Source organism: Varroa jacobsoni, unplaced genomic scaffold, assembly GCF_002532875.2.
Source record: "Varroa jacobsoni isolate VJ856 unplaced genomic scaffold, vjacob_1.0 contig00166, whole genome shotgun sequence".
NCBI classification, from domain to species: domain Eukaryota; kingdom Metazoa; phylum Arthropoda; class Arachnida; order Mesostigmata; family Varroidae; genus Varroa; species Varroa jacobsoni.
The window spans coordinates 84,625-99,930 of record NW_019214421.1 but is presented as its reverse complement, the minus strand read 5'-3'; positions in this window follow the sequence as shown (position 1 = coordinate 99,930).

Sequence of the window (15,306 nt, the reverse complement as noted above, 5' to 3'; positions counted from 1 at the left end):
CAGGGTGACGATATTATGTGGTTAGAGATAACGTTTTTGACACCGCTGACCCTAAGGACGGTAGTTCAGAATAATGACACCTGACAGGAGCAATTGTATCGTGGTCCGGTGAAATGGTGTACGGGGTGTTTCTGGAGGTAAAACCATTAGCGGAGATCTGTTCGCTCGCTGACACTGCGATATTGTCGAGCAGAGTTCGCATACCCACAAATTTGCGCCTTTTGTGAAATGTCGCGTTCAGCTATATTCACTTTGTGCTGTGTCAAAATGAAGGCTGTATACGAATGAGGCTGGCTGCTGCCAGACCTTAAGCGGTAACGACATGAAGGGGACCGCTGGTCGCCCTGGAATCGCCTGTAAATTCGCCGAGCGGCTCTCCATGCAGCGTCATGGACGCTATCGCTAATTACTGACAATCAGATCAATGATTCTGTACCCTTGCTTCTTAATACGCTTAATCATGTAGCCTCGTCTCTTACGGATAAGTGACGAGCCAACCGGAAGTTTGGTTGAACAATTTCAGATAACTGCGACTATTGATCATCATGAAACTGTTGATGATTGATTAATGATATTCTATCGGGGACTATCGAGGCCGGTGCTGATATGGCCCCCTACTATCAGATTTCATTTCATTTTGGGGATCAGAAAGTTTTAATTATTTAATTGTCGTCATTAATTTAACGTTGAAAGGCCTTTTTGCGTTTTCAGTACCGGTTGTTGTAGCAATAGGTTGCTTCCGTGACTTTCAGCAGGGTCGCAGACGGCGGCGGCCGCAACAACGCCGTCGACAACAGCGGCAATAAACGGCGAGCCCCACAGGGGCAGGCACAAAGGGCAGTCTGTCACATTGATCGGGAGGAAGCCAGTCGACGAGTCAGTTCAGTCCTTCAACGATTTCGTCGTCCCAAGCCTTCAGGTGGTCCTGAAGACCGCCTTGGAGACGAGGTGACATGCTGTGAACACAGACACATAGATTGAGACAACAAAAACAAGACATAGTGCCAGCTAGTACAAGCGTAGGACACATCAAATACGAGCAATCACGATCTGCCGGTCACTCCGGAGCTCACTTATCTGATCCTCCCAAATTTGGCGACTCGACGAAGGAATTTCAGTCCTTATGGGCACTTACTTCTGAGACAGGTCGCTACAAGTCGATAGGCCGGGTGACGATGGCCTAAAGTGACGGCCGCGAAAGTACCATTTACACAAACACACACAAATCAGTAGTCGTCTTTGTTCTCTTAGATTGTACAAACTGGCCGAATCCGCAGCAGCAACTTACCCCCGTTGTGTGATCTGCTTCATTCACTGTCGCCCGCACCCAAAAGCAACGACGACATCAGCAGTAACGGAAAGCAGGCAGATCGCTTCTGTATACGAGTATATTACTGATCATAACTAACACGCGCAAGCTTGTTTGGCTTGGTATATCTTTCTCATTGTTTCATGCAACATCGACGACGAATTTCTTACCCATTAACTTTTAGCATATTGACTGGGGTGAGACGCATCCGCAGCGAATTGCTCAATAGAATCTTTGTATTATTTTAGAAATTGTGAGGCTGCTTTTTCTCCTGATGAATCCTTAATTGAATCAAAAGCTAAAGGCTTATATATCCCAAGTTAACGTTCTACGTTTAATTTTGGCGCGCTCAAGCAGCAGCAGCAGCAACAACAACAACAGCATTGAGTGATGGAACGGTAACGGCGCCATTTAACAGGTCGGCCTGATCGATGTCTGTCGCTCATTTCGGAAAGAGGAAACGCTCGCTTAGGAATCTGACTGGCACAGAACTCGTTGTGCAGTAGCCGTTTGGTCAGCATCAAAACCAAAATGGGTTAGTCTGTACATGCTCAGACGAGCTTGTGTTGTCCATTCGTCCACTATATATATATGTGTATGTATATATGCATATTGTAACGCAAGGCGTTAACGTACGGCGACGCGAGATCCATCGCGACCTCAGACTCGGCAACAGAAGCAGCAGTCGCTATTGCTGAAAAGTCCTGTTTAGAGCTGCTGGTCGGCGTTCGGCGGACGACGACCGCGGGATGAAAAGCGGGCGGGCGGGCGACCGAGCGATCGATCGATCGATCGATCGAAAGGCCTACCGAACAAGCAAACGATAGTCGTCATCAGGCCACGGGGCTAGTCAGCGCTCTCGTTTCTGGTCACCTTATGTTCTTTCCTGTCCTACTCGATCTAATTACAGGGCTAGGTGTTAACTTTAGTCAGTTTAGCGCCGGTTCCTCCCCAGTAACATCGGTTACTCCTTCGACTAGCTGGCGTAACGTAGCGTACAGACTAGTGTGTTACCAGTTGCGTTGTGGCAGCCGAAGCACCGAGGCCGCCGATGCGCCGGAGGCGCAGACGCGGTGTCGCGTCTTTGACTTGACTTCGAATGACTTCACTTACAGGTCGGCTGCACTGGCTCACAGCTCACGGCTCAGAACAGACCAGCTCAGGTCAAGAACAACAACAGAAGTAGCAGAAAAGTCCTAATTCCTATATCAGAGATCAGCGGCGGTGGCAATAACAAACTGTATACTACTGTAGGAAAACCAGGCTGAACAACGAACATGAGAGGGGTATCTTAAATAGACCCTCAAGAGTGCTTAGTCCTACCTGCTAGCGCCTCGATGCCAAAGACAGAGTCCAACGTTGCTATCGACAAGTTAAAAGATCCTAACTTGGCCTATCCTAACAACGACAGTCATTTCAGATGTAGATTTGAACACGATGAAAAAATCCGATTAGAATTCAATTTGATGACCTCATCAAAACACTCGCTTGCAGATTACGGTGATGCTTAGCCGAACGATTGAATGTGCTGTCTGCCAGCACCTTCACGGATTAATGATAAAGCTATCTTTAAGATTTATAGGATAACAATTTATCGATAGGGAAAATGACGCAAGTCATCACTGCAAAATAACATCATATTCAACGAATCTTGACGACTTCTACGATAAACTACAGATCATTTTTGTTGCGCACAACATGGCAAAGTTACCGAGAAGTCGCTTTTCTGTAAAAACGTAACTTAGTGGATGCATATAGAACACTATTCATTCTTATGCAATAATGCAGTATCGTTCTTACATAGTTCAACTCGTTGGCATAAAGCTTATGTAGATGAAGCGAGATAATTTCTCAGATGAAGCAGTGCCTCACAATAATAGAACATATCATTAAGATGAAAAAGTTATTATTGCGCATGGGTAAAATTTGTACGAAGCGGACTAATTTTTTTTTTGGACAGAACAATAGTAGACACATTTGGGTAGTGAACTTGATTTGGTCTTATATAAACTGGCCAAACGCGTGTCCGAATGACAATAATAATGATGTGGCTTTGTTTTCGAAGGGGAATTGAAATACGTTTTAATATCTAAATTGCACAAGGACTATTCCACATAATGATCTCCTAATTCACCTTCCGTCCCGATTAACGGGGCCAGTTAAAAGTGGCGGTAAATACGAACGCCTAAAGCGAATTCTCTGATTTGTTACTATTATTCGAATTGCCGATTCCGTCGTCGAAGTAAGACAGACCCGTTAACACAAGAACTCGTCTGAATTCTATTACGTTTGCAAAAGTAATGTTCGTGTCGACGGTACCCTTCATACAAGACATTAAGCAAGGCAACGATGGGAACAAACATGAACATTTGTTGACGACGACGACGACCACAAGTCGCTTGCTCGCTCATATAGCGATCGATTGCTATACCAACCCCCAGCGACCCGTCCCTCTCTTTCTTTCGTTAACGGCGAGCAATAAGCGTGAGTAAGAACTTTGTATGGTTCCGAGAATGATCGGTGCGGCAGATGCCTCAGTGAGCATCGGCACGGGCCACAACAACCGCACAGGGGTAGTAGCGATTGCCAGTTGGCCAATGTCGTTCACAGACAATCCCTTAGCTTAGCTGTGTTCCCTTTTTTTGTTTTTATTCGTTAAATTCGTTAAAAAAATGTTGCGTTTTGTTGTATGTAGGAGGAGGAGAAATGCTGGTCGTAGACAAGTGAACGCGTATGTACGTGTGTGAGTGTGCAGGGATGTGTATGTTCATCTCAAAGTATGACCGCGGTTAGAAAGATGCTTTCGTAGTTTTACCTTTAGTTGTTCTTATTTGAGTCGTCGCTGATGGCGTCACTGCTATGGCTGTTGTTGTAGTCTCTCCGTTGTGTCGTTACCGCTGGTAGCGATATTCTGCTATCGTTGTTTAGGTAACGATGCCGGAGTTGTGTCTGGTAGTTGCACTTGCTGCCCGATTCGCTCCGATCGTCTCTATTCGACGGATTTATGTTGTCTTGCGTAAGCTAACGGTACCCCCTGCCTTGCCCCTTATTAGTTTCAAATAGGGTACGGCGAAAAAAACAGGGATCACTTGCAAGTAGTCCACTCGTCAGCACCAATATAGATCTGGTACATACAACCTAGTGGGCCGTTAGTTACATAGCATATGTATATATTAAAAGCCCCATACAAAGAACAATGTACTATGTCACTTCTGTCGTTTAGAATCACGTAATGCATAGTCTGCCATAGATATCGATCCTATTTAAAATAGAACGTAGATCCGGGAATTATGAACGGAGACTAACACCCGGATATTCTTCATATGCTACGATGTCAATGTTGTTTATTATACAGGCTAATTCAATACGCTAAATTCAATTAAGAATATAGTAGAGAGGCGCCTTTATTCGGCAAACTATAAAGTATAGATATAACGTATTTTGAAGTTAAGTTGAAATTTTCGAAAAATAGTAGTTGGCAGATTTTATGTAGAGAAATACGTAATTTTGTGCTAGGTGCTGCTCGACTAAGAAAGTGAAGATAAATTATTGAAAGGAAAGCCCGCCCAAATCAAAAAAAATACTTGTCAGGCCTAATTTGCAGGCTTCCAAATTGAATTGTAGGTAAGATTTTCGTTACCATCAAAAACTAAGAAGTATTTGCCCAAAGCCTCTGCACTTTTATTATTCGCACCTATTTCATTTTCGGCCATGGGATCAGAAAAAGGCTGAACCAAGCTCGAACAATGGAATATAATAACGAAATATTATTTCACTCAATTAAATGTCTTGTCAGAATTTTACAATCAGGTTTTTAGCCAATTTATCCAGTGATACACGTAACAAGCGTTCGAAGTAGCGCCGTCAACCGCAACACACGCTTAATACCGACAGAGGAAAACGATGCCACATGTATTCGAGACCGATGAACGCCGCTTCAATGGAAGAGATTTTCACTAACGGAAATCTAGCGAAAGAGAATTTTTTAGAATAAGTCTAAGCCTGCTTGGTTGCATTATCGTAGTCGTCCGGAAGCAGGCCCCTGAATTAATCTGCTTGATCCTAAAGACCCAATGTAAAATATATTTAATGCATAGAATAAATATCCAGCTAGTAAAACATCTGTAACATTTTTCTAAGGTTCAGAGCATCATTAAATTTACAACAGAGGTCGATTCAACATAATGTTTGAAGGGTTGTCCTCTTTCAGACGTCATTTATGCTTGATCAGATCTTGTGATTCGGCTCGACAAGTTACAGCACGTCTTTGCGGAAATTTGTCAGCTTGTCACCAACGAATTTGGCGAGCCTTTAAACTGAATAACTTTTGAATTAGTTGGACTAGAGCGGTGGCTTTGAAAGAGGGACTCTCCGTCTGCACACCCTTTTACACAGCGCTCTGGTAGCTTGTAGAGTGTCGTTTGAAATTTCATATGTAATTCCTTTATTTAAAATCAACGTTGGATATCCGTTTGCTAAGTGTAGGAAGTAATTAAGGAATTGCAATGAGGTCTGGCGTTGTAACCAGACTGCGTACTTTCGATTGCCTTCCCAGTGGTCCATGAGTTCCTTGGTAAATCCATGTGAGAAGATCACGTTTTATTTCCCACAAGTACCTCTCAGATGCACCTGATGCTTACTGCATTTTTACTGAGTTCTTCCATTTTCAATATCTAAATTACCATTCGATAACTATATGTAAAATGTTAGTCTTAGACAAGAAAGCTCATAGGGTCGAAGCTCTGCTTTCACGTTCTTGCTCTTCGGGCCCCAAAATCTGATCACTTCTTTGCTGGTCTCCAACACTGTAATCTCCGTTATTGAAACGTTTCCAACATTCACGTACCGTGCTTTCGCTTAAGGCTTCGTTTCCTAATGTCTACAACAATCGTCGATGAATTTCCGTAACGCTACGGTGTTAGAGGAACAAAAACTTGGCCACCTAACTTTTCAAAGTAAAAGATGATTTTTCCTTTGAACTTATTTCCCCATGGTGCAAACTGGACCGATCTTCATTTACGAGTTACTAAAAGACTGGTGGATTCACTAGCCGAACTTCGTTTGTTAACAACACATAATTAAAGGTTATTTGATTACAAAGTTCGCCAGATTTGCATGGAATCACCTAAGAGTAATCTATAAAAATTATAACTGTTTTCCTTTGGGACCGCCATGGTCGCTAGGTGGTTAAAAAGCGAATTAGCAAAGCTCTAGGTTTCGACCTCGAGCTGAATTTATTGCTACTTCTATATCACGTTGCTCTACTTTATGTCTTGAATATGAGGATTTTACTTTCTGATACGAGATTTTGTTATGTTATAAGAATCGTTCGATCCTCTAGTTGTTTCTTTGGAGCAGTATCCCCGCTTCTGTGAAGTGTAACGTTGATGGCCTTTAGTCTGATTAAATAATGTTATTGTTTATGTCGGTTCTTGTATTTTTGATTTCATGCTGAGTAAATTTACCCGTATTCTTTTTTACAAGAGACACGCAAGTTGAAGACACGCAACACATCGTTGTACCCAAAGCTTTAACTTAATCCGCAGCCTTCCAGGGCCCAAATAATATGTCTGGCTGCGAATTGTAATAGCTAAGGAAGATCAGTACTACATTAATGGTAAAAGTATGCATTTGAATCTTAATTTGTCTTCAAAATAAGCAATGCACGGAGTACCTTGTTGTGTCAAACTGTCTCATGCATATTCTTCCGAGGGCAGTCCTTTCAACCCAATCTCTACTTTAGCAGATAAACTGGAATGTAAACAACGGAATTGATCGTTTCGTTCTCAATTGACGAGACGAACGATTAATATAAACGTTTTTTTACTATTTACGAACAAGTTTAGGCCCCGGATCCTGGTCGCGCAAGATAAATCCTAATGTGCAATTCCACACCTGAATCGGTTAATGTTTCGGGATCCCGTTAACTTGCTCCACTGTATCTGAGAAAGGCGGAAACGGGAGGAGAGAAATTATAGCCAAACGAAGATGAGGTCGAAAAAATCAAAGTCGAACGGAATGTCCGTTGTAGCAGCGGCCGTACACGATGGATGTAGCGGTCGCCAAGAAGAAGTCAATCGGTGGGCCCAGGCCAATTTATGGTAGAGAAGGGCCGACTGGCATCGCCCAACGGAGCTGGTCATCTTCGTGACGATGTGAAGTTTGTTTCTTCAGGTGCTGATGCTTTGGCGGTCTTCGTCCGACTGGCAGCAGCGTTCCGACTGACTGACATGTTTATTGCTGCCGCTAGTGCCGTCACACTAGGGAGTGGATTACTTTTTATGTTATCAAGCATCCTATTATTAGGTGCTCTTACCAGCCCAAGTGTATAGCTTCATTGATGCAATTACCAAAGCAGCAGTAACACGACTTTAGCCAAATGTGCAATTCCACTTTTTGCTAGTACACAAGGAATCTTTCAATGTACATCTTACTAGTTCTTACTATTTTCGCTAGGCTGCCGGGCAGCTCTCACGTCCAGATAGCGGTTTGCAGCTAATGTCAGGACAGTTGAAACCTACTGTCTGATTGTATCGATCCGAATTTGATCGTAAAAACTAACCTCTTACCCTAATTTGGACAGTGTCTCAATGGGTACGGGGATTTGGCGTTGGGAACGCAACGAACCGTTCGTAACGCGATGTTTACGCTTTTCGAAACGTTGACTTTATGCCGCCAGAATAAACATTTCTTACTGAAATTTACTTCCGGGAACACTCCAGGCCGCCGCACGTCTCCGACTAATCATACCAGCTTCCGTGTTATAATGGTATCGAATGTATGTATATATATCGGGACTAGTGTTAATTATTGTTGACCCCTTAATAAATATGAATTATCGAATGTTTTTTCAACAGAATTATGAGCCAACGCAAATTTTCGGTTGGCTATACATTTCCCCTATTCCAATTTAGTTCAGTGCACAAGTGGCAGTGATACAATATGTTCGTCTTCCTATTTGATCGCTTATCAAGGGTGCGTTCGTTGTCTGGGCTCACTGTACGTAATAGTATCTAGCCGACAAGCAGCCGGCGAGCATAGCAACTTATAATGATGACATTGTATTCAGCACAGATAACGCATCATATATAGACGGTACGCTCGCAGGGTAACCGAGGTCGATTCGATCGATGCACCGAGTAATCAGACAGGTTTGCGTAAGTGCATTCAAGGAAGCCTGATCATTTCTTTTCTGCTGCCTCGACTCCCCCGTTTTTTGCCTCTCTCTGCCAGCATCGTATTCATGCGCCTGCTAAGGACAACCCGGCAATAGTGATGATCATAATGATGGTCTTTTTTTAGCAGCTGTACCAGTTGCTTTGCAGACGGACACCTGCTTAGGGAAAACTATTCCTGGATGAGTCCGGACTTCGTTGGATACCATTTAATAATCTCATTCATACCTATATAGAACGGTACATTTTTTAGGCGAATTTTTTGCCATATATCTAGTTAATTAAGTAGAATTAGTCATCTCACGTTTTGCCTCAATCGGCCAATAGATATAGACTCATTTAGGCTTGAGATAGTTCTTAAAATCTAGTTCAACAACAAGAAAAGTCTTAGATCTCCAAAGGGTACTCATTTACTTAGGTGGAAATGATTTATTTTAAGGGGATTTAAGGACAATTTTCTTCGAAGCCATATCCACGACCTGATTTTTTGGGTCTTTGAGAACTGTCCACCGAGCGCTCAATTCTTGTGCGGATGCAACCAAACTATATTGCATCTGTCATGTATTAGTTTGAATTGCATCTGTCTGAACGTTGGGGATGTAGTTCAATAATTGCCGTTGGATACAAGCTGACTACGAAGGTTAGGAAATCCTCCGAAGGAAAATTCCGATCGGATCTAGGCTCTACACATAACAATAGTGTATTTTTCAGTTCAGACGTTATACAAAACGGCTGTGGCGTCACAGTCATCGAGATTTCTCATATTGTGCCTCTGCGAGTTTTTTGCTTGGTCCTTCATTCAGAATGATAGCAATATCATTGTTTTGAATTTCAACAGCGAGCTGTGCTTCTTCGTGACTTCAGAAAAGCCGTTTAAGCACATTGCGGTTTTCGATTCGTACCACTTGAATGAACGATGAGACCGTGGAAGCGTTCCCACCAAGACACGCCCGTACGATCTCGGATCGGCAGACATTCTTGGTACGACGAGTAAGGAGGATCTTCTGTTGTAAAACACTCAATCAATGCTGATTTCAGCACTTTACTAGTTCGCTCGCAGCTTGGTGACATTGCAGGGTCACAACACGGCCGTGAAGTAAAATTGAGAAAAAAAAAATACAACCTAGGGACTTCTGAACGGACGTGTAGAGTAATGGTCCATGTACTATCGAACTACACTCAACTCAAGCCACTCCATGTAACGTTGTAAACAGACCGCCTCGAAGTTCCATAGATTAAACTTGTTTGTGTAGAAATAGCAAAGATTTAAAGGCTATTAAGTGCGTTAGTTATGACCGGGTTCGATAATATACGTTGAATATAAAAAGTAAAGATATATCTCACATGCTCGTACACGTATATAAGAATCAAACATGTTGTACGACCTTTCGTTTGAATTAATATGAGCAAGATCTCATCATATTCCACATGTTTTTTTTTGTGGCCGAAACTTGTTCGGCGAGAAGGCTATAAAAGCTTTAGATTTATGTTCTACCAAATCGAGGCAACAGTAAAAATGTGTGGCAAGACATAAATGTAATTGACCGCTGTATATAAAGCACGTACATTAAGAATCTACGTAAGCCACCTGTATAGTAGTTCTCTTTATACTACCGAATTTGCACGAAGTATATAGAGATATATATGTTAAGCGCAAACAAGATCTAATATACGAAGCTAACGTGGTGTGGTATTATAACCCTATCACACGTCTATCCTCTAACTATCACTTGGTTTAAATATATAGACACAAATAGCGTGTAAAATTTTACAAAAGCTGCTGTTTTAACCCTGGCCCAATGTTCGATTAAAGTGAGACCTGGGGTGAGTTGAGGCAGGCTATCATCCAATATATATTTCAATAACAAATTGTAGCCAAAAGATGAATCTGACGCCGTGTTGAAAGATAACATAAGTTGACCGGTGAAATTCACTGATACAACGAAAGAAATACGTATCATATCTTTTTGATTCTTTCAGTGGCTATCGCTGCTGATATCTGATAGTAGTAAAAAAAATGTGCTACGTCGAGTGTCTGCTAAACCCATTATGTAACCTATTTAATCTAACAATAAGAAAAAATATCCCATTGTGCGGGCGACATACACAACAACGGTCCAGCCGCCTAGCTACGACTCGTCCTTAAAATCGCGGGCCATGATCGGCGATGCAGTATTTTATTCGATTAATTTCTCTCCATCAGAATCTGCTCTCTAGGCGCATCATATCGAATAACTGATGAGTACTTCCCTTTGTCTTAATCTACTTATCGAGTAATAAGAAGCTACAACGACATCTTAAGCTTCATTAGAATGTGGTAACGTGTGTTTCTCGACAATTATTTTTGGTGAGGCCTTCAGTGGTCATCCAAATATTCGAATAATTGTCCATCCGAACTACCGGATGAGAAGGTATCATTGTATTTTGCCCTAGGGAAGACAAAAAATGGGGCCATTATATTTCCAATCGTGCTAATAGCAAAGCAAACGCTCACGAGAACGCCTCTGTCGGTAAAGGTTGCTCGTTGCACTTGACGAGTCTTTTTGTTGCTTTGCTGGCCAGGACTTTCAAGCAGCTCTGCATTGTCGTGTGCCCGGTCTCACAGTTATAGATATTTTGGGATTCAAATTTAGACTCTTTCTTGATATGCCTCAAACTCTCGAAGAATTTACCGACGCCGGACCCTCACGAAGGACCTGTGAATTCTCGTACTCCCAGCTCTCACTTGTAAAGTTTTTTTGAAAAACCAATCATCCCAGCCGAGTTGTCGCTTGTCAATATTCCGGTACCTTTTTTTTTACAGCGCAGCCATGCGTGCATGTAAGCTCGCTTCACGTATTTAAGTACCCTATTAGCAATTTCTTATCCGCTATAAAGAATGCCACTATTTTTACTTATGAAACGGCGTATCGTTCCTGTTTTTCTTTTCTGTTTTATTCAGTTATTACTGTATCAGTTTGAAGAGTTATTTTTTTTTTGTCATCAATTCCATGCACCAAGACATTTTATCCTAGCGCAATAGTAGTTTATTTTTTCCGGTGCTGGCTGTAAAGACTTCGTATTTACCGGTCTCGTACCGCTTATTTGCTTTTTGCGTGACACCTCAGTTTAAAAAAGTACAGTCAATACACAGGAGGTAAACGAGTACAATATAAATGTTCGTATTTGTTCCATTTGAAACAAAAAAAAAAAAGTAAAGTTTTAAATCAAATTATTTCTTCGTTTGGAGTTTTACGTCCGGTACCGCCGTTAGATGTTTTGTCCGACAGCCGGCTCCCAGCACGAAACGAAGTCTGCCTATGCCCAGGTTCAAACCTAAACCACAACGTGGTCCTAGGATAGTAATCTTCATATTCCATTAAACTAGGGTCTTACGCTTTGTTTTGTAGTGTAATCTGTTCGATAAACTTCTCTCCAAATGTCAGATTTCGACGACGAATAGAACGGTAATATTATTTTCTCATTATGATATAGGGTCAGTCGGTATTAATTTGCTTACTTTATGTGTGAGACAGCTTCTCTATTTTCGGTACCAGCGAGCTATTTTTGTCTAAATCGAAAAGTTGGTTTACGAAAAATTGCGGCAGGGGACAATTTGTTTGGTAAGACAGACATTGAATATAGCAGCGCTTGAACAAGCTACCGAGAAGATGAGAAGAAAAGCCGAAATGAGGGTATTACAATATACTGGTAAGAGATCTTAGGTGTCGACTCTAGTTTCTGAGAAAAAGATGGCTGCGTTTCATTGGATTCATTTGTCATATAGACTAGCAAGCAACATAATTCCACGAAAATTGCAGTGCCTGTGTAGCGATGATGGTGACTCATAAAAACATGGAACGCACGGTCACAGGTGCCTCAGTTTATTTACCTTACCTAAATTGAATGTTCCTAGATTTAGGTTTGCCGTTAGGCATTCCATCAGATTGTTGGCTACTACGAAGTGTGTCTACGCCCGAATCCGAACCCAGACAATTATGCTTCCCTTAAGTTTAGCGGGCGACTCACCCTACCGTTATCTTCTGAATATACTTGAATTTTAAAGAAAATACGAATTAAACCAATCAACATATACACACCACTGCAAATTTAGCAGAATCCACGGTTCGGCTGTTGCCTATACAACTAAATCTCAATATATTGCCCGATGACAAATAAGTAGTAATTACAACAGAGAAATAATAGAGAAAAACATTGGTGTAAACTTAAAGCAGACTGGCAATTTTAACTGGGTCTCACTTTGTGACATTACACAGAGTGACTGACAAGCATGGCACAGACTAACAACAGTTTACCCAGTATAAAGTTTTACAAATATAGTGCCTCAACTCAAGCCTGCTTTATGTCGTCTTTCTTCGTACATATAAAAAATGTGCCATTTACATTAAATTGACACAAACCTTAGCATCCGTTTATTGCAACGGGTGTGCATTTTTGTTATTAGCAAAAAAGGCTATTTTTTTTTTCACAGAATCAAACAATAAATTGTTTGAATAATTTAAATCGACATAAGCTATAGTTCGATATTTTTGCGCTGGACACCTTCTTCGCCACACAGAAAAACTCAATTTTTTGTCCGAAATCCCTTGCCAATTGCTATGAAGCTTTTGGAAAGGATCCTTATCAAAGTTGCTTAAAAATTCATCAAAATTGCTCAGAATGCCATTTTAAAAAGACAAAAATTAGCGATCGTTTTGCAGAGGAAAATATCAGTTGTCAATTGGATGAATCATTCAAAGTATCTCTAACGGTTAGTCTTTTTAAAGCTCCTTGTACGTTTTGGCTATTGTTTGCTCTTGCATATTTGACAGCTTTAGGTTGCTATCAACCCAAAAATTTACTTCATCGGATTTTTGTTTGAGCCTCACCTTGGCTAGTCTACTTTTCCTAATACCACTTGATTTTAAAAAAGTTATTTGCGAAGTTAAAAGAGGATATTTTAAAAATGACCAGTTAGCGGTTTTGGTCCCGGATTGTAACTGTGGTTACGGTAAACAACCGTCTATATTCTAGCATATATAAAAAATAATGAAATATCCTTGTACCGTATTTTACTAACGAACGAGGCCTCAATATATATATTTTCCTTTTTTGCAGGGATCTACAATTTAAAATAGAATTGAGATCGTTGGCCGTTGTTGACAGCAAACGCTGCTTTGCTTTGAAAGAAATCGTATCTTATGCTTTGTTTGCGACAGTCTGTTTAAACAAATACGGATATTTCAACGAATTTTTTTTGCATACGCTAAACATTGAATACTATTTATTCTCGATGGTCATACTCATTGCAATTTCAATTCGGGACCTAAATCACCTCTTTGTCATTTTCAAAATAGTTATTTTCTAACGCATAAAGAACGTTTTAACACTGGCTGTATGTCAAGAAGTACTACTTAAATACGCTCCACACAAAAAAGACAGCAGAACTACAATTTGTACCAATAGCAGGCCTAAAAATGTAAAGGTTTACAAGAAACCGGCCAAAAACAGCAATAGCTCTCAATAGGTATTATATTTTCGAAAATAATCGCTTATATATATATATATAAAATCCAGTGGCCAATCATTAGATGGCTGTTTGCATTATTTCAAGCCAATAAATCGAAACCATAATGAACGTTTGCGACTTTGTCTCCTGAAAATTTTCAATTTTTAGCACCCCAGCGAAGCTCGCAATAACATAAACTGTACTTTATCCGATTTTAGACGCGTCGTCCTATATGCATACAGCGTAGTGTAAGTCTTTCGAAAATCTGAGAGTCCTTGTTTGTATATATATATATATATATATAAAATACCAAACAGAGACTCTCCATATATATATGTAGTTTTTTTGGCAAGTATAATTTTCATTCCATGTCTGTTAAACTAAACTAAAATGTACGCAGATTATTGCAAAAAAAAAGAGCATATTTAACTATACAATGCAAATTATTTGTTTCGCGTAAACTACCGTACGTTAATTTTACTGCTTCGACCGATCCGAGCTTCATACAAATTTCGCTTTTCTGCTCCAGAGGCTATTTAACGGACATTACTAATAAGCTATAATCTGTGCACGTGTGAAGTTCATAAAAAAAAAAAAAAATCGTTTTAATTTCGTTTCTCCCAATATTATATCTAATTGGTAATTAATTTAATTAATACTTCACTCAAAGGAGAACAAACAGTTATCTATCTATCTATCTATCGGTAATAGTCGTTAGTTAAGCGAAACATTTCTGCAAGCAAATATTTCATGCTCGTTTTTAGGAGAGTTCGCAAAAGCTCTTTTATTCGTATTATATATATAATAAAGCGTATATAGATAATTAGATGCATTCGAGGATCTCTTAATGTAATGGAAGGATTTTGACATCAAATTTCCAGTGTTTCAGGTCTCTAAGTAAAGTGCTTTACTTTAAGTCTGTAAATTAGCAGCTCATGTCATATCTATCAAAGATGTATGGAGCTTACTTTTTATATGAATAACGTTCTATATCTATATACTATACCTATATAATGTTTTTACCAGCATGCGAGCTTGCGGACGTAGATCGTTGATGCCACATCAAAACGAATCCACCGTTTTATAGGTTTTCTGCGAAAATAGCCGTTGTTGAATGTTCGAAACGTGGTTCATCTCTGGTTTTGAAATCAGCTCTCCTAGGTTCATTAGTACCTTAGTTATCGATGGTCGCTCACGATTGAGGAGAGGCTTAGTATAGCTACTTTCCTCAACCCAGTTATCCTTCGGGTGTCACTTAGCTTTTCACTTGAAGCTTCGTGAAAATAAAGGCCTCTTGAAAAATGCATTGCTGCCACCACCCCAGTATATCTACA